Source organism: Anomaloglossus baeobatrachus, chromosome 9 (assembly GCF_048569485.1).
Source record: "Anomaloglossus baeobatrachus isolate aAnoBae1 chromosome 9, aAnoBae1.hap1, whole genome shotgun sequence".
Taxonomy (NCBI): Eukaryota; Metazoa; Chordata; class Amphibia; order Anura; family Aromobatidae; genus Anomaloglossus; species Anomaloglossus baeobatrachus.
In genome coordinates this window covers 162,623,880-162,642,599 of record NC_134361.1, presented here as the reverse complement: position 1 = coordinate 162,642,599, position 18,720 = coordinate 162,623,880, and the positions used below count along the sequence as shown (strand labels likewise).

Here is an 18,720-nt window from a genome sequence, read left to right as displayed (position 1 = left end):
ACAAGAAGAATGGTGCGTTTTGCAGCCGCCGCCCACTGCAATGAATCTGAATAACTCCTCCTTTTGGGCACAAGCAACTCCCCTCCCCCTTGCAGTCTTTCCAATTCATGATACAAAAAGGACAGACAGGACAGGACAGGTCGCCTGACTTCCCGTCACTGCCACCCTTTGCCATCCTTACCCGTAGAAAGCCCTTTCATCATCCCCAAACCCTAATCTTTTCCCTTTCCTTCCCAGCCCCCAAACCCTGCCCTCTGTACCCTTCTCACCACCCGCATCCCTTCTCCTGTCATCCCCCTACCACCCGGAAAAAAAACGGCTTGCCCCCTCCTGCCACTAGCCCACCCTCCCACCCAAAGAACAAGTTGTGCTGTGCAGCTTGTTTTCTAGGCAGCAGCGCTATTGTGATGTCAGCGGGGGCATTGTGACAAGCCGCCAGTGTTCCGTCTCTTCATGTTGTGCACAGTTCAAACGGAAAATACATCAACAGGCAGACTACAGAAAAGCTTACTAACAAAGGTTAGAGGGGGGCTTTCTCAGAGGGCTTTTTACAGTTTGTCTATTCCCAATTAGCCGTTTAAGTATACTTAATGAAAGTAGTAATTCTTTCATAGGCCGCCCCATTCTTAGTATTTGACGTTCCTTATATTGCGGTATCAGGCTTCGCAGCAGGTTGCAAACATTCATCACCCATGACTGTCCCCAATTGGGTTCAGAAGCTAAATGTCTATCATGACCTCTCTTTTAGACTGTCCAAGAGCAAGCAAACTCTTCCTCCAGGAGGGGGAGCCAACAGATCACTAAAGACATCATCATTGCTCAAAGAAAACACCAAAAACCAATGCATGATAGGAATAAACAGGTAACTTTATTTGGAGTGGAAGCAGAGAGATCGCACCAGATGCCAATTCTAGATCTTCTCACACCTGTGGTCACTGCAGCAGAAGCTGAATCCACTTTGTCCAAAAGGGATCTATTCCATTCAATTGCAAATGATCTAGATAAGACGGAGAACAAGATACTGCACGGGACATAGCCGAGTTGGTCAGGTTGAGTGGTGATGAGTTTGCTATTTGGATGAATAAAGCAAGTAAAAAGTGTGAAAGATAAAAAAAAGGAGGAAGTGTGAAAAGTGAATGGGCCAAATTGAGGTGCATATGAAGTTGTATGCTTTCTTTCAATTCACTAATCGGGCTAATATGAATCAGGTGAATTGAGTTCTGCTTTTGGAAACTGGGTTAAGAAGGGGTGCACCGGTCCTGGAGTTACTGCAATACCAGGTCAATGCGTGGAGTGGACAGAGCAAGCTCTTTTTCCATCTCCCTGTTCTAAAAATCCATTTAATATATGGTCCCCAGATAGGGGACGTATCAGATATTAAACTGATAAGAACAGATTTTTTTTTTTTTTTTGAAGGATGAGTTTGAAAATAATAAAGTGACCGCCTCTCGTTGCCCAGGTAACTGTCCGTCACAAGAGGGCTATGACATCCTACGATGCACACTCCCCCAAGGCCAGCAGTTGTGCAATACCCTGGCACCTTTCAGCACCAACCAAGGTAGTACCCTCCCAAACTACACTTCATCTTAGCCAAAAGGCCGAGAAGCGATAACCAGAATTGGTTTGGGCCTCGAGTGGCACCCTGGCCTATGCCGGACACATCTTAGTGAGAGAGAGCGAGGGGAGACAAACCCACGCCTACAGAAGACATTTTGTCACCCAAGCCAACCCTTGAAAAGGCTGCTTTGCAGAGCAAAAACAAGAAGAATGGTGCGTTTTGCAGCCGCCGCCCACTGCAATGAATCTGAATAACTCCTCCTTTTGGGCACAAGCAACTCCCCTCCCCCTTGCAGTCTTTCCAATTCATGATACAAAAAGGACAGACAGGACAGGACAGGTCGCCTGACTTCCCGTCACTGCCACCCTTTGCCATCCTTACCCGTAGAAAGCCCTTTCATCATCCCCAAACCCTAATCTTTTCCCTTTCCTTCCCAGCCCCCAAACCCTGCCCTCTGTACCCTTCTCACCACCCGCATCCCTTCTCCTGTCATCCCCCTACCACCCGGAAAAAAAAACAGCTTGCCCCCTCCTGCCACTAGCCCACCCTCCCACCCAAAGAACAAGTTGTGCTGTGCAGCTTGTTTTCTAGGCAGCAGCGCTATTGTGATGTCAGCGGGGGCATTGTGACAAGCCGCCAGTGTTCCGTCTCTTCATGTTGTGCACAGTTCAAACGGAAAATACATCAACAGGCAGACTACAGAAAAGCTTACTAACAAAGGTTAGAGGGGGGCTTTCTCAGAGGGCTTTTTACAGTTTGTCTATTGCCAATTAGCCGTTTAAGTATACTTAATGAAAGTAGTAATTCTTTCATAGGCCGCCCCATTCTTAGTATTTGACGTTCCTTATATTGCGGTATCAGGCTTCGCAGCAGGTTGCAAACATTCATCACCCATGACTGTCCCCAATTGGGTTCAGAAGCTAAATGTCTATCATGACCTCTCTTTTAGACTGTCCAAGAGCAAGCAAACTCTTCCTCCAGGAGGGGGAGCCAACAGATCACTAAAGACATCATCATTGCTCAAAGAAAACACCAAAAACCAATGCATGATAGGAATAAACAGGTAACTTTATTTGGAGTGGAAGCAGAGAGATCGCATAAGATGCCAATTCTAGATCTTCTCACACCTGTGGTCACTGCAGCAGAAGCTGAATCCACTTTGTCCAAAAGGGATCTATTCCATTCAATTGCAAATGATCTAGATAAGACGGAGAACAAGATACTGCACGGGTCATAGCCGAGTTGGTCAGGTTGAGTGGTGATGAGTTTGCTATTTGGATGAATAAAGCAAGTAAAAAGTGTGAAAGATAAAAAAAAGGAGGAAGTGTGAAAAGTGAATGGGCCAAATTGAGGTGCATATGAAGTTGTATGCTTTCTTTCAATTCACTAATCGGGCTAATATGAATCAGGTGAATTGAGTTCTGCTTTTGGAAACTGGGTTAAGAAGGGGTGCACCGGTCCTGGAGGTACTGCAATACCAGGTCAATGCGTGGAGTGGACAGAGCAAGCTCTTTTTCCATCTCCCTGTTCTAAAAATCCATTTAATATATGGTCCCCAGATAGGGGACGTATCAGATATTAAACTGATAAGAACAGATTTGATTTAATGAAGCTTTCCAAAGCACCGCAAAAATGCATGACCGAAGTCACACCAAAAACAGTGCAAAGGCTAGGATTCGTGTGGACCCCTCCGTGAGAAGAGGATCCCCAAAAATCAACCCCGTCCCTCCGAGCCAGAAGGCCACAGCGAGGGTCAGGGATCTTCGGTGCTCCCCCAAGCCGAAGCCTGGTTGAGCCTTGTTGTTGCTCCCAGCGTCCACCGAGGCATCTTACCCAAGTGGAGTAGGGAGCTACTAGTCGTTGGTTTCGCAGCCGAGACTGCCCGGACCGTCAACCGGTGTTGGTTTCTCAGCCCAAGGCTGACCGGACCTCCAACCGGGGTGTTGGTTTCTCAGCCCAAGGCTGACCGGACCTCCAACCGGGTGTTGGTTTCTCAGCCCAAGGCTAACCGGACCTCCAACCGGGTGTTGGTTTCTCAGCCAAAGCTGACCCGGACCTCCAACCGGGTGTTGGTTTCTCAGCCCAAAGCTGACCGGACCTCCGACCGGGATTATAAAAATTTCCCTTCTTAGCCAGAAGGCCGGGATAGGGCAATATGCTTGGAAAGTATGAATAGGCAAGGCGCGGCGTGCGACAGAGTCTGAGGCTTACCAGGGTCCCAACCTAGCAAGTTCAGACTCCCTCCAGGGTGTCCATTCCTGGGGCACATTGCACCATAACCCCCACACTTACTCAGTCTAATAGCCTCGATCCTGGTAGGGCCATGGTTTCCTCTAGATGGATATACTATCCTCCCAAAGTACTAACAAGCGCAACCTTCCAGTGTGCATTGCATCATTGTACTAAGGTGGCCGGAGCCTTAAACCACCTTTTCGAATGATACTACACTTGATCTTAGCCAAAACGCTGAGAAGCGATAACCAGAATTGGTTTGGGCCTCGAGTGGCACCCTGGCCTATGCCGGACACATCTTAGGGAGAGAGAGCGAGGGGAGACAAACCCACGCCTACAGAAGACATTTTGTCACCCAAGCCAACCCTTGAAAAGGCTGCTTTGCAGAGCAAAAACAAGAAGAATGGTGCGTTTTGCAGCCGCCACCCACTGCAATGAATCTGAATAACTCCTCCTTTTGGGCACAAGCAACTCCCCTCCCCCTTGCAGTCTTTCCAATTCATGATACAACCTTTGCCATCCTTACCCGTAGAAAGCCCTTTCATCATCCCCAAACTCTAATCTTTTCCCTTTCCTTCCCAGCCCCCAAACCCTGCCCTCTGTACCCTTCTCACCACCCGCATCCCTTCTCCTGTCATCCCCCTACCACCCGGAAAAAAAACGGCTTGCCCCCTCCTGCCACTAGCCCACCCTCCCACCCAACGTTGTGCTGTGCAGCTTGTTTTCTAGGCAGCAGCGCTATTGTGATGTCAGCGGGGGCATTGTGACAAGCCGCCAGTGTTCCATCTCTTCATGTTGTGCACAGTTCAAACGGAAAATACATCAACAGGCAGACTACAGAAAAGCTTACTAACAAAGGTTAGAGGGGGGCTTTCTCAGAGGGCTTTTTACAGTTTGTCTATTCCCAATTAGCCGTTTAAGTATACTTAATGAAAGTAGTAATTCTTTCATAGGCCGCCCCATTCTTAGTATTTGACGTTCCTTATATTGCGGTATCAGGCTTCGCAGCAGGTTGCAAACATTCATCACCCATGACTGTCCCCAATTGGGTTCAGAAGCTAAATGTCTATCATGACCTCTCTTTTAGACTGTCCAAGAGCAAGCAAACTCTTCCTCCAGGAGGGGGAGCCAACAGATCACTAAAGACATCATCATTGCTCAAAGAAAACACCAAAAACCAATGCATGATAGGAATAAACAGGTAACTTTATTTGGAGTGGAAGCAGAGAGATCGCACCAGATGCCAATTCTAGATCTTCTCACACCTGTGGTCACTGCAGCAGAAGCTGAATCCACTTTGTCCAAAAGGGATCTATTCCATTCAATTGCAAATGATCTAGATAAGACGGAGAACAAGATACTGCACGAGACATAGCCGAGTTGGTCAGGTTGAGTGGTGATGAGTTTGCTATTTGGATGAATAAAGCAAGTAAAAAGTGTGAAAGATAAAAAAAAGGAGGAAGTGTGAAAAGTGAATGGGCCAAATTGAGGTGCATATGAAGTTGTATGCTTTCTTTCAATTCACTAATCGGGCTAATAGGAATCAGGTGAATTGAGTTCTGCTTTTGGAAACTGGGTTAAGAAGGGGTGCACTGGTCCTGGAGGTACTGCAATAACAGGTCAATGCGTGGAGTGGACAGAGCAAGCTCTTTTTCCATCTCCCTGTTCTAAAAATCCATTTAATATATGGTCCCCAGATAGGGGACGTATCAGATATTAAACTGATAAGAACAAATTTTTTTTTTTTTTTTTTTTTTGAAGGATGAGTTTGAAAATAATAAAGTGACCGCCTCTCGTTGCCCAGGTAACCGTCCATCACAAGAGGGCTATGACATCCTACGATGCACACTCCCCCAAGGCCAGCAGTTGTGCAATACCCTGGCACCTTTCAGCACCAACCAAGGTAGTACCCTCCCAAACTACACTTGATCTTAGCCAAAAGGCCGAGAAGCGATAACCAGAATTGGTTTGGGCCTCGAGTGGCACCCTGGCCTATGCCGGACACATCTTAGGGAGAGAGAGCGAGGGGAGACAAACCCACGCCTACAGAAGACATTTTGTCACCCAAGCCAACCCTTGAAAAGGCTGCTTTGCAGAGCAAAAACAAGAAGAATGGTGCGTTTTGCAGCCGCCGCCCACTGCAATGAATCTGAATAACTCCTCCTTTTGGGCACAAGCAACTCCCCTCCCCCTTGCAGTCTTTCTAATTCATGATACAAAAAGGACAGACAGGACAGGACAGGTCGCCTGACTTCCCGTCACTGCCACCCTTTGCCATCCTTACCCGTAGAAAGCCCTTTCATCATCCCCAAACCCTAATCTTTTCCCTTTCCTTCCCAGCCCCCAAACCCTGCCCTCTGTACCCTTCTCTCCACCCGCATCCCTTCTCCTGTCATCCCCCTACCACCCGGAAAAAAAACGGCTTGCCCTCTCCTGCCACTAGCCCACCCTCCCACCCAAAGAACAAGTTGTGCTGTGCAGCTTGTTTTCTAGGCAGCAGCGCTATTGTGATGTCAGCGGGGGCATTGTGACAAGCCGCCAGTGTTCCGTCTCTTCATGTTGTGCACAGTTCAAACGGAAAATACATCAACAGGCAGACTACAGAAAAGCTTACTAACAAAGGTTAGAGGGGGGCTTTCTCAGAGGGCTTTTTACAGTTTGTCTATTCCCAATTAGCCGTTTAAGTATACTTAATGAAAGTAGTAATTCTTTCATAGGCCGCCCCATTCTTAGTATTTGACGTTCCTTATATTGCGGTATCAGGCTTCGCAGCTGGTTGCAAACATTCATCACCCATGACTGTCCCCAATTGGGTTCAGAAGCTAAATGTCTATCATGACCTCTCTTTTAGACTGTCCAAGAGCAAGCAAACTCTTCCTCCAGGAGGGGGAGCCAACAGATCACTAAAGACATCATCATTGCTCAAAGAAAACACCAAAAACCAATGCATGATAGGAATAAACAGGTAACTTTATTTGGAGTTGAAGCAGAGAGATCGCACCAGATGCCAATTCTAGATCTTCTCACACCTGTGGTCACTGCAGCAGAAGCTGAATCCACTTTGTCCAAAAGGGATCTATTCCATTCAATTGCAAATGATCTAGATAAGACGGAGAACAAGATACTGCACAGGACATATCCGAGTTGGTCAGGTTGAGTGGTGATGAGTTTGCTATTTGGATGAATAAAGCAAGTAAAAAGTGTGAAAGATAAAAAAAAGGAGGAAGTGTGAAAAGTGAATGGGCCAAATTGAGGTGCATATGAAGTTGTATGCTTTCTTTCAATTCACTAATCGGGCTAATATGAATCAGGTGAATTGAGTTCTGCTTTTGGAAACTGGGTTAAGAAGGGGTGCACCGGTCCTGGAGGTACTGCAATACCAGGTCAATGCGTGGAGTGGACAGAGCAAGCTCTTTTTCCATCTCCCTGTTCTAAAAATCCATTTAATATATGGTCCCCAGATAGGGGACGTATCAGATATTAAACTGATAAGAACAGATTTTTTTTTTTTTTTTTTTGAAGGATGAGTTTGAAAATAATAAAGTGACCGCCTCTCGTTGCCCAGGTAACTGTCCGTCACAAGAGGGCTATGACATCCTACGATGCACACTCCCCCAAGGCCAGCAGTTGTGCAATACCCTGGCACCTTTCAGCACCAACCAAGGTAGTACCCTCCCAAACTACACTTGATCTTAGCCAAAAGGCCGAGAAGCGATAACCAGAATTGGTTTGGGCCTCGAGTGGCACCCTGGCCTATGCCGGACACATCTTAGGGAGAGAGAGCGAGGGGAGACAAACCCACGCCTACAGAAGACATTTTGTCACCCAAGCCAACCCTTGAAAAGGCTGCTTTGCAGAGCAAAAACAAGAAGAATGGTGCGTTTTGCAGCCGCCGCCCACTGCAATGAATCTGAATAACTCCTCCTTTTGGGCACAAGCAACTCCCCTCCCCCTTGCAGTCTTTCCAATTCATGATACAAAAAGGACAGACAGGACAGGACAGGTCGCCTGACTTCCCGTCACTGCCACCCTTTGCCATCCTTACCCGTAGAAAGCCCTTTCATCATCCCCAAACCCTAATCTTTTCCCTTTCCTTCCCAGCCCCCAAACCCTGCCCTCTGTACCCTTCTCACCACCCGCATCCCTTCTCCTGTCATCCCCCTACCACCCGGAAAAAAAACGGCTTGCCCCCTCCTGCCACTAGCCCACCCTCCCACCCAAAGAACAAGTTGTGCTGTGCAGCTTGTTTTCTAGGCAGCAGCGCTATTGTGATGTCAGCGGGGGCATTGTGACAAGCCGCCAGTGTTCCGTCTCTTCATGTTGTGCACAGTTCAAACGGAAAATACATCAACAGGCAGACTACAGAAAAGCTTACTAACAAAGGTTAGAGGGGGGCTTTCTCAGAGGGCTTTTTACAGTTTGTCTATTCCCAATTAGCCGTTTAAGTATACTTAATGAAAGTAGTAATTCTTTCATAGGCCGCCCCATTCTTAGTATTTGACGTTCCTTATATTGCGGTATCAGGCTTCGCAGCAGGTTGCAAACATTCATCACCCATGACTGTCCCCAATTGGGTTCAGAAGCTAAATGTCTATCATGACCTCTCTTTTAGACTGTCCAAGAGCAAGCAAACTCTTCCTCCAGGAGGGGGAGCCAACAGATCACTAAAGACATCATCATTGCTCAAAGAAAACACCAAAAACCAATGCATGATAGGAATAAACAGGTAACTTTATTTGGAGTGGAAGCAGAGAGATCGCACCAGATGCCAATTCTAGATCTTCTCACACCTGTGGTCACTGCAGCAGAAGCTGAATCCACTTTGTCCAAAAGGGATCTATTCCATTCAATTGCAAATGATCTAGATAAGACGGAGAACAAGATACTGCACGGGACATAGCCGAGTTGGTCAGGTTGAGTGGTGATGAGTTTGCTATTTGGATGAATAAAGCAAGTAAAAAGTGTGAAAGATAAAAAAAAGGAGGAAGTGTGAAAAGTGAATGGGCCAAATTGAGGTGCATATGAAGTTGTATGCTTTCTTTCAATTCACTAATCGGGCTAATATGAATCAGGTGAATTGAGTTCTGCTTTTGGAAACTGGGTTAAGAAGGGGTGCACCGGTCCTGGAGGTACTGCAATACCAGGTCAATGCGTGGAGTGGACAGAGCAAGCTCTTTTTCCATCTCCCTGTTCTAAAAATCCATTTAATATATGGTCCCCAGATAGGGGACGTATCAGATATTAAACTGATAAGAACAGATTTTTTTTTTTTTTTTTGAAGGATGAGTTTGAAAATAATAAAGTGACCGCCTCTCGTTGCCCAGGTAACCGTCCGTCACAAGAGGGCTATGACATCCTACGATGCACACTCCCCCAAGGCCAGCAGTTGTGCAATACCCTGGCACCTTTCAGCACCAACCAAGGTAGTACCCTCCTAAACTACACTTGATCTTAGCCAAAAGGCCGAGAAGCGATAACCAGAATTGGTTTGGGCCTCGAGTGGCACCCTGGCCTATGCCGGACACATCTTAGGGAGAGAGAGTGAGGGGAGACAAACCCACGCCTACAGAAGACATTTTGTCACCCAAGCCAACCCTTGAAAAGGCTGCTTTGCAGAGCAAAAACAAGAAGAATGGTGCGTTTTGCAGCCGCCGCCCACTGCAATGAATCTGAATAACTCCTCCTTTTGGGCACAAGCAACTCCCCTCCCCCTTGCAGTCTTTCCAATTCATGATACAAAAAGGACAGACAGGACAGGACAGGTCGCCTGACTTCCCGTCACTGCCACCCTTTGCCATCCTTACCCGTAGAAAGCCCTTTCATCATCCCCAAACCCTAATCTTTTCCCTTTCCTTCCCAGCCCCCAAACCCTGCCCTCTGTACCCTTCTCACCACCCGCATCCCTTCTCTTGTCATCCCCCTACCACCCGGAAAAAAAACGGCTTGCCCCCTCCTGCCACTAGCCCACCCTCCCACCCAAAGAACAAGTTGTGCTGTGCAGCTTGTTTTCTAGGCAGCAGCGCTATTGTGATGTCAGCGGGGGCATTGTGACAAGCCGCCAGTGTTCCGTCTCTTCATGTTGTGCACAGTTCAAACGGAAAATACATCAACAGGCAGACTACAGAAAAGCTTACTAACAAAGGTTAGAGGGGGGCTTTCTCAGAGGGCTTTTTACAGTTTGTCTATTCCCAATTAGCCGTTTAAGTATACTTAATGAAAGTAGTAATTCTTTCATAGGCCGCCCCATTCTTAGTATTTGACGTTCCTTATATTGCGGTATCAGGCTTCGCAGCAGGTTGCAAACATTCATCACCCATGACTGTCCCCAATTGGGTTCAGAAGCTAAATGTCTATCATGACCTCTCTTTTAGACTGTCCAAGAGCAAGCAAACTCTTCCTCCAGGAGGGGGAGCCAACAGATCACTAAAGACATCATCATTGCTCAAAGAAAACACCAAAAACCAATGCATGATAGGAATAAACAGGTAACTTTATTTGGAGTGGAAGCAGAGAGATCGCACCAGATGCCAATTCTAGATCTTCTCACACCTGTGGTCACTGCAGCAGAAGCTGAATCCACTTTGTCCAAAAGGGATCTATTCCATTCAATTGCAAATGATCTAGATAAGACGGAGAACAAGATACTGCACGGGACATAGCCGAGTTGGTCAGGTTGAGTGGTGATGAGTTTGCTATTTGGATGAATAAAGCAAGTAAAAAGTGTGAAAGATAAAAAAAAGGAGGAAGTGTGAAAAGTGAATGGGCCAAATTGAGGTGCATATGAAGTTGTATGCTTTCTTTCAATTCACTAATCGGGCTAATATGAATCAGGTGAATTGAGTTCTGCTTTTGGAAACTGGGTTAAGAAGGGGTGCACCGGTCCTGGAGGTACTGCAATACCAGGTCAATGCGTGGAGTGGACAGAGCAAGCTCTTTTTCCATCTCCCTGTTCTAAAAATCCATTTAATATATGGTCCCCAGATAGGGGACGTATCAGATATTAAACTGATAAGAACAGATTTTTTTTTTTTTTTTTTTTTTTAAAACCATTCAGGTTAGTTAAAAACAACAATATCAAGTTTACAACTTTGCTGTTTATCCAAACTCATCACAATGGTTATATTCTTTTTTTAATTTTCCAAAAAGTATTGCAGTACATATCCAAAGAACGTATCACAAAAAACAGAAAATACTGAAAAACAGAGAATTTACCTCTTATTGATACTTCACCAAATAATGCCACTTTAAAACCTTCCATATGCCTTCAGCGTCCAATCCACCACCACCTCTACTCTTATCCCATTGGTAAATAACATAAAGTCTGGAAAGAATTAATCTTACACAGTCGTTAATAGGAACCACCTTCCTTTTAAAAAGTCCCAAATTTCTGACATCCCATAAGCTTTCCATCACACAAGCCATGATAAGCCACAAAATCCTCTCTTTAACACTCCCACACGCACCAATGCCAAACTTAGCCACCCTCCAATTAATATGGTTCACACCAGCCAGCCCCTTACATAGGCCTCCTACACATTTCCACACACTATAGGCGTAATCACAGTCCCACATGACATGTCTCACGGTCTTACGGGCACCACATCCCTCCCGTGGACACACATCCGTTCTAATCAGGTCCCTTCTCTTCTGCACATCTCTCACAGGTAATATATCATGCAATGCCAACCACACAACATCCCTCTGCTTATTAGACATACCCGGTGTACTCAGTTTCTTCCATGCATCTGACACATCATTCCCTCTCAAATCATTAATATTACATTCTACCTCATTCGCTCTCATCCTTTTCATCACTCTCTTCGCTGCTCTGAACTCACTCATAGGTACAGCCAGCAAATCCTTTTTTCTAATAAACCTCTCAATTATGTCGTACCAGACTGGACACTTGAACGACACAGGCACACGTGAATCCCTTTTTACCCAACACAAGCCATACAGCATCCAGCCCGCCATATACCTCACCATGTAGGCCCCTTTATTGTTCTTTCCCATTAGGATTACTACCGTCTTAATATAATGAAGACTAAGAAAGATTTCAATATTTGGAAAGTTTAAACCCCCATAATGACAGGCCTTGTATAAATGCTCTCTTTTTAATTTTTCCATTTTGCTCCCCCAAAAAAAGGTAAAAATCAGTTTCTCTACTCTTTTTATCTTTTTATATGGGGATGGGAAGACCCCAGAGATATAAAGGAGAATCGGCAGCACCACGGCCTTAATAATCAAAACTTTACCATTCAATGTCAGATCACGCATTCTCCAGAAATTCAGTTTCCTCTCAATCCGCAATCCACATTCTTCCCAACTCTCCGTACCTCTCAGATCATCATTAAACAACACACCCAGCACTTTGATTGGACCAGCCACACTTGTCACTCCGTCCATCTTAACACTACTATCACCAAAACACTTAAAACAACATTTATTCCAGTTGACTTTAAAAGCAGACGCGCCACAGAAGAAATCCAACAACAGCTTTACTCTAGTCATAGACGCAATACTCTCACTCACTATCACTACATCATCCATATAGCCAAGCACCTTCACATTCTTACCGCCACTACCAGGTATTAACATCCCTCTTATCAGTTTCTCACGCCTGATCATACATAACAAAGGCTCAATCACACTGACAAATAAAACAGGGGACATTGGACACCCCTGACGGACACCTGACTTGATCTGTACTTTCCCACTCAAACATCCATTCACTAAGAATTCACTTGTCACACCACCATACAGACATCTCACACCATCCAAGAACTTCTTAGGAAAACCCATACTATTCAAGACCTCAAACATAAAAACATGCGACACCCTATCAAACGCTTTCTCAAAATCAAGAGCCAACAACATGCACTTCTGCTTTCTAGTCTTACAGTCACCAATAACATCCCTCAACAACAACAAGTTATCACTGATGCTCCTTCCAGGCACAGCACACACTTGATCATCCTTTACAACCTTCCCAAGCACTTCACGCATACGATTAGCTAATAGTTTACTGAAAACCTTATAATCAGAATTCAGAAGCGTAATAGGCCTCCAATTCCCCAATTTACTCTTTTCCCCCTTCTTATGGATAAGTACCACTACCCCTTCTTTCATAGAGTCACACAGCATACCAGTTTCCCATATATACTTACATATCTCCGTCAGATCCGTGCCCATACACTCCCATGCTTTCACATATAGTTCAATTGGCAAGCCATCCTTTCCAGGAGTTTTATTCTTTTGTGCACTAAACACAACCTTTCTCACTTCATCCAGAACCACCTCATCACACAAATCCTCACACTCATCTTTGCCTAGTCTACACTCCATGCTAGCCAACACTTCAGTCATTAGACCAGAATCAATCCACTTCTCTCCATACAGTCTGCTGTAAAAGGCTTTCACCTCGTCAATCACACTTTCACCAGTCACAGGGACATCATTCTCATCCACAATCACATCCATATCTACTTTCTTCCCATTCATTTTTTTAAAGAAATATCTGGTACATTTCTCATTCTTATCCAAATGTTCAACTTTCGTCCTATAGATAATTTCCTTACCCTTTTTCTCAATCAGACATTTCAACTCATTTTTTGCCTCCACCAACGAATCACTTACATCAATCCCAGACCTACTACACTTCTGTAACCAATCAATCTGAGTATTCACATCTTTAAATTTATTACGATACATGGTAGCTTTTTTGTAGCCCCATTTCCTGAAAAAAGTTTTAATCTCCCCTTTAACCCAATCCCACCACTCTAACACACTTGCAAACCTTTTTTTGTAGTACCCCCATCTTCGGTACTCTTCTTTAAACTCTTTCATCACTTTTGCATCCTCTAGCAATCTCACATTTAACTTCCATACAGCACCCCTCTTTACAGGTCCACCATCCCCTCTGAACACACCCTTCAAACATTCGTGGTCCGAAAAAGGAACCGCACACTGTTCAAACCTTACACACTCAATATTTTTAGAAAAAAACATACAGTCAATCCGTGATTCTATACCTCCTCTGTCCGCCTTGTACGTAGGTGGTGGTGGATTGCCCAGCTTTACAACAGCGGCATCTGAGAAAGAAAAACCAGAAATGATATGTAACAGCTTTTTCCCGGTTACATCCATATTACCTTCCGTCGTACAATTAAAATCCCCAACAAAAATAGTAGGCATTTTTCCTGGCAAAAATAAACCAACTTTCTCTAACAGAGCTAAACGATCTTCTTTTCTCGTAGGACAATATACATTAACAATCCTAACCCGCCACCCTCTATAGTTAATAATTGCAATGATACATCTCCCCACCTCCACTACTGTATAACTATCAAAAGAAAAGTCCTTGTTACCCAACAGAATCCCCACACCATCATTTTTATTTACTGACGAACCAGACCAAATGTGCTGTCCATGAGGCCAATCTTGATCCGTAGGAGCATCAAACAGTCCGCACTCCTGCAAACAAAAGATATCTGCACCTATTTTAGAAACATATTTGAGGATAGTAGCTCTTCTTCCTCTGGATTTAATTTGTCTCACATTCAAGGATAGGACATTACATGTAGTTTTGGGAGCCATGTTCTTACTAGTTTAACCAGGTAACCGTAAGCTGGCCATCTTCGCCTCAACCTTCTCCTTCTGGAGGCTGGCAGGGAGACACAAAGCAGTGAGTGTCTGCAACCTCCCCAAAAAAATCATCAACTCCAGGTGAAAAGCTAATGTCAGGGTAGACCCGATCACTCAAAGGGCTTGCACTTGCAGTACTGACAGTGCTCCACCCCTTGTCTGCAAGCTTTAATTTCTTAGCAGCCATAAACTCCCCATCCTCCGATGACCTGACTGCAGCTGAAGCAGAAAAATCCCCCTGCCCAGCTGGACTACCATCTTTGCTCACCAGAGACTTTGTTGTACCCCATGACAGCGCAGGGGACTTGCTCAAATCCTCCTCGATTTCCCCCTCGCCACAGGCAGCAGAGTGACAAGGGAGATCAGCATCTAGCTCGGAGACCTCCATTCCTTGATCAGGTGGACATGGAGAGACTGCAGGAGCTTTATCCAAATCCTGAGCAGTAGTAACAGGGAGAAGAACAGGGTCATTAGCAGACACAGCAACAGGGTGACTAGCAGCTGGTGCAGCCTTAACAGGAGCTACAGGGGCCGCTGCGACCACCTGAGCGTATAGCCTGGTCTTTGTGCGGTTCCTGCAGTCCCGATAGGCATGCCCGACTTCTCCACAAGCATTGCAAACAATGGGGTTGCTGCAATCCCTAGCCATGTGCCCCACCTGGTTACATTTCCTACAGGTTGCTTCATAAGGACACTTATCCTGAGTGTGACCAAAAACATTACATTTCCGACAAAAATAAGGGGCATCTGGATAGAACAGGTAACCAGAATCTTTCCCAATATGAAAAGTAGAGGGAGGGTGGCGGAAACCCCCAGGGCCCTGAGGGTCTACCCCAAAACGCACAAAATATTTATGCTTGCCTGTCCAGAGTCCCTCCTTGTTGGTAATTTTGTGTGAGTACTGAACATAGCTGCAATGCTTCATCAGGAAGTCTGTGATTTCTGCCACATTAACAAAAGGGTTGTGCATAAACACCACTAAAGGAACATCGCCCTTAGAATAAAGCAGGGTAAAGTCAAGTCCACTCAGCAAAGAGTTAGTAGTATTCATTAACAAGGACCGATAAAGATTCTGGCAAGCGCCAATATGGGAAAGGACAAGCACATACCGTCCACTGCGTCTGAACTCCTGAAGACAAACGATCTCATTCTTCTTCACATCCAGGATGTCATATAGAACTTTGTTCACCAAGTATTCCAGATGGAAATGCTGCAACTTTTCCTCTGCGACATCAATACGGAAACTAAAACGGACCCGGGTATCCCCGGTCCCAGCAAAACGGACGGTGGCGCCCATCTTCAAAACACCTCCTGGATCACCAAGGGTTAACAGCCTCGCTCACTACCCCCAATAGCAGCATGTAGCCATTTAAGCTACAAGGCCAAGGGTAGCAATTGAGGACCTCCTGCTAAGACACACGATCCTAGCCAAAAGGCGTCGCCTTCTCGTTTCCTGCTCACTACCCCCAATAGCAGCATGTAGCCATTTAAGCTACAAGGCCAAGGGTAGCAATTGGGAACCTTCTGGCAAGACACTTGATCTTAGCCAAAAGGCCGAGAAGCGATAACCAGAATTGGTTTGGGCCTCGAGTGGCACCCTGGCCTATGCCGGACACATCTTAGGGAGAGAGAGTGAGGGGAGACAAACCCACGCCTACAGAAGACATTTTGTCACCCAAGCCAACCCTTGAAAAGGCTGCTTTGCAGAGCAAAAACAAGAAGAATGGTGCGTTTTGCAGCCGCCGCCCACTGCAATGAATCTGAATAACTCCTCCTTTTGGGCACAAGCAACTCCCCTCCCCCTTGCAGTCTTTCCAATTCATGATACAAAAAGGACAGACAGGACAGGTCGCCTGACTTCCCGTCACTGCCACCCTTTGCCATCCTTACCCGTAGAAAGCCCTTTCATCATCCCCAAACCCTAATCTTTTCCCTTTCCTTCCCAGCCCCCAAACCCTGCCCTCTGTACCCTTCTCACCACCCGCATCCCTTTTCCTGTCATCCCCCTACCACCCGGAAAAAAAACGGCTTGCCCCCTCCTGCCACTAGCCCACCCTCCCACCCAAAGAACAAGTTGTGCTGTGCAGCTTGTTTTCTAGGCAGCAGCGCTATTGTGATGTCAGCGGGGGCATTGTGACAAGCCGCCAGTGTTCCGTCTCTTCATGTTGTGCACAGTTCAAACGGAAAATACATCAACAGGCAGACTACAGAAAAGCTTACTAACAAAGGTTAGAGGGGGGCTTTCTCAGAGGGCTTTTTACAGTTTGTCTATTCCCAATTAGCCGTTTAAGTATACTTAATGAAAGTAGTAATTCTTTCATAGGCCGCCCCATTCTTAGTATTTGACGTTCCTTATATTGCGGTATCAGGCTTCGCAGCAGGTTGCAAACATTCATCCCCCATGACTGTCCCCAATTGGGTTCAGAAGCTAAATGTCTATCATGACCTCTCTTTTAGACTGTCCAAGAGCAAGCAAACTCTTCCTCCAGGAGGGGGAGCCAACAGATCACTAAAGACATCATCACTGCTCAAAGAAAACACCAAAAACCAATGCATGATAGGAATAAACAGGTAACTTTATTTGGAGTGGAAGCGGAGAGATCGCACCAGATGCCAATTCTAGATCTTCTCACACCTGTGGTCACTGCAGCAGAAGCTGAATCCACTTTGTCCAAAAGGGATCTATTCCATTCAATTGCAAATGATCTAGATAAGACGGAGAACAAGATACTGCACGGGACATAGCCGAGTTGGTCAGGTTGAGTGGTGATGAGTTTGCTATTTGGATGAATAAAGCAAGTAAAAAGTGTGAAAGATAAAAAAAAGGAGGAAGTGTGAAAAGTGAATGGGCCAAATTGAGGTGCATATGAAGTTGTATGCTTTCTTTCAATTCACTAATCGGGCTAATATGAATCAGGTGAATTGAGTTCTGCTTTTGGAAACTGGGTTAAGAAGGGGTGCACCGGTCCTGGAGGTACTGCAATACCAGGTCAATGCGTGGAGTGGACAGAGCAAGCTCTTTTTCCATCTCCCTGTTCTAAAAATCCATTTAATATATGGTCCCCAGATAGGGGACGTATCAGATATTAAACTGATAAGAACAGATTTTTTTTTTTTTTTTTGAAGGATGAGTTTGAAAATAATAAAGTGACCGCCTCTCGTTGCCCAGGTAACTGTCCGTCACAAGAGGGCTATGACATCCTACGATGCACACTCCCCCAAGGTCAGCAGTTGTGCAATATCCTGGCACCTTCCAGCACCAACCAAGGTAGTACCCTCCTAAACTACACTTGATCTTAGCCAAAAGGCCGAGAAGCGATAACCAGAATTGGTTTGGGCCTCGAGTGGCACCCTGGCCTATGCCGGACACATCTTAGGGAGAGAGAGTGAGGGGAGACAAACCCACGCCTACAGAAGACATTTTGTCACCCAAGCCAACCCTTGAAAAGGCTGCTTTGCAGAGCAAAAACAAGAAGAATGGTGCGTTTTGCAGCCGCCGCCCACTGCAATGAATCTGAATAACTTCTCCTTTTGGGCACAAGCAACTCCCCTCCCCCTTGCAGTCTTTCCAATTCATGATACAAAAAGGACAGACAGGACAGGACAGGTCGCCTGACTTCCCGTCACTGCCACCCTTTGCCATCCTTACCCGTAGAAAGCCCTTTCATCATCCCCAAACCCTAATCTTTTCCCTTTCCTTCCCAGCCCCCAAACCCTGCCCTCTGTACCCTTCTCACCACCCGCATCCCTTCTCCTGTCATCCCCCTACCACCCGGAAAAAAAACGGCTTGCCCCCTCCTGCCACTAGCCCACCCTCCCACCCAAAGAACAAGTTGTGCTGTGCAGCTTGTTTTCTAGGCAGCAGCGCTATTGTGATGTCAGCGGGGGCATTGTGACAAGCCGCCAGTGTTCCGTCTCTTCATGTTGTGCACAGTTCAAACGGAAAATACATCAACAGGCAGACTACAGAAAAGCTTACTAACAAAGGTTAGAGGGGGGCTTTCTCAGAGGGCTTTTTACAGTTTGTCTATTCCCAATTAGCCGTTTAAGTATACTTAATGAAAGTAGTAATTCTTTCATAGGCCGCCCCATTCTTAGTATTTGACGTTCCTTATATTGCGGTATCAGGCTTCGCAGCAGGTTGCAAACATTCATCACCCATGACTGTCCCCAATTGGGTTCAGAAGCTAAATGTCTATCATGACCTCTCTTTTAGACTGTCCAAGAGCAAGCAAACTCTTCCTCCAGGAGGGGGAGCCAACAGATCACTAAAGACATCATCATTG

At 45.9% G+C, this 18,720-nt stretch overlaps 6 non-coding genes and 1 pseudogene across 6 annotated transcripts; all 7 read right to left on the bottom strand.

The window, feature by feature from the left end:
- Window positions 1-1,243: 1,243 nt before the first annotated feature.
- Window positions 1,244-1,434, bottom strand: LOC142253496 (U2 spliceosomal RNA). Its single transcript, XR_012726773.1, has one exon. It is a non-coding gene; the product is annotated as a U2 spliceosomal RNA (small nuclear RNA).
- Window positions 1,435-3,002: 1,568 nt separating this feature from the next.
- LOC142253258 (U2 spliceosomal RNA) lies at window positions 3,003-3,196 on the bottom strand. Its single transcript, XR_012726568.1, has one exon. It is a non-coding gene; the product is annotated as a U2 spliceosomal RNA (small nuclear RNA).
- Window positions 3,197-5,372: 2,176 nt separating this feature from the next.
- On the bottom strand, window positions 5,373-5,569 carry LOC142253546 (U2 spliceosomal RNA). The gene has a single exon (XR_012726792.1). It is a non-coding gene; the product is annotated as a U2 spliceosomal RNA (small nuclear RNA).
- A 1,567-nt stretch (window positions 5,570-7,136) lies between these two features.
- On the bottom strand, window positions 7,137-7,330 carry LOC142253449 (U2 spliceosomal RNA). The gene has a single exon (XR_012726734.1). It is a non-coding gene; the product is annotated as a U2 spliceosomal RNA (small nuclear RNA).
- A 1,567-nt stretch (window positions 7,331-8,897) lies between these two features.
- Window positions 8,898-9,089, bottom strand: LOC142253432 (U2 spliceosomal RNA). Its single transcript, XR_012726714.1, has one exon. It is a non-coding gene; the product is annotated as a U2 spliceosomal RNA (small nuclear RNA).
- A 1,567-nt stretch (window positions 9,090-10,656) lies between these two features.
- On the bottom strand, window positions 10,657-10,863 carry LOC142253398 (U2 spliceosomal RNA; annotated as a pseudogene).
- Window positions 10,864-17,386: 6,523 nt separating this feature from the next.
- LOC142253434 (U2 spliceosomal RNA) lies at window positions 17,387-17,578 on the bottom strand. Its single transcript, XR_012726716.1, has one exon. It is a non-coding gene; the product is annotated as a U2 spliceosomal RNA (small nuclear RNA).
- Between the last annotated feature and the right edge of the window lie 1,142 nt (window positions 17,579-18,720).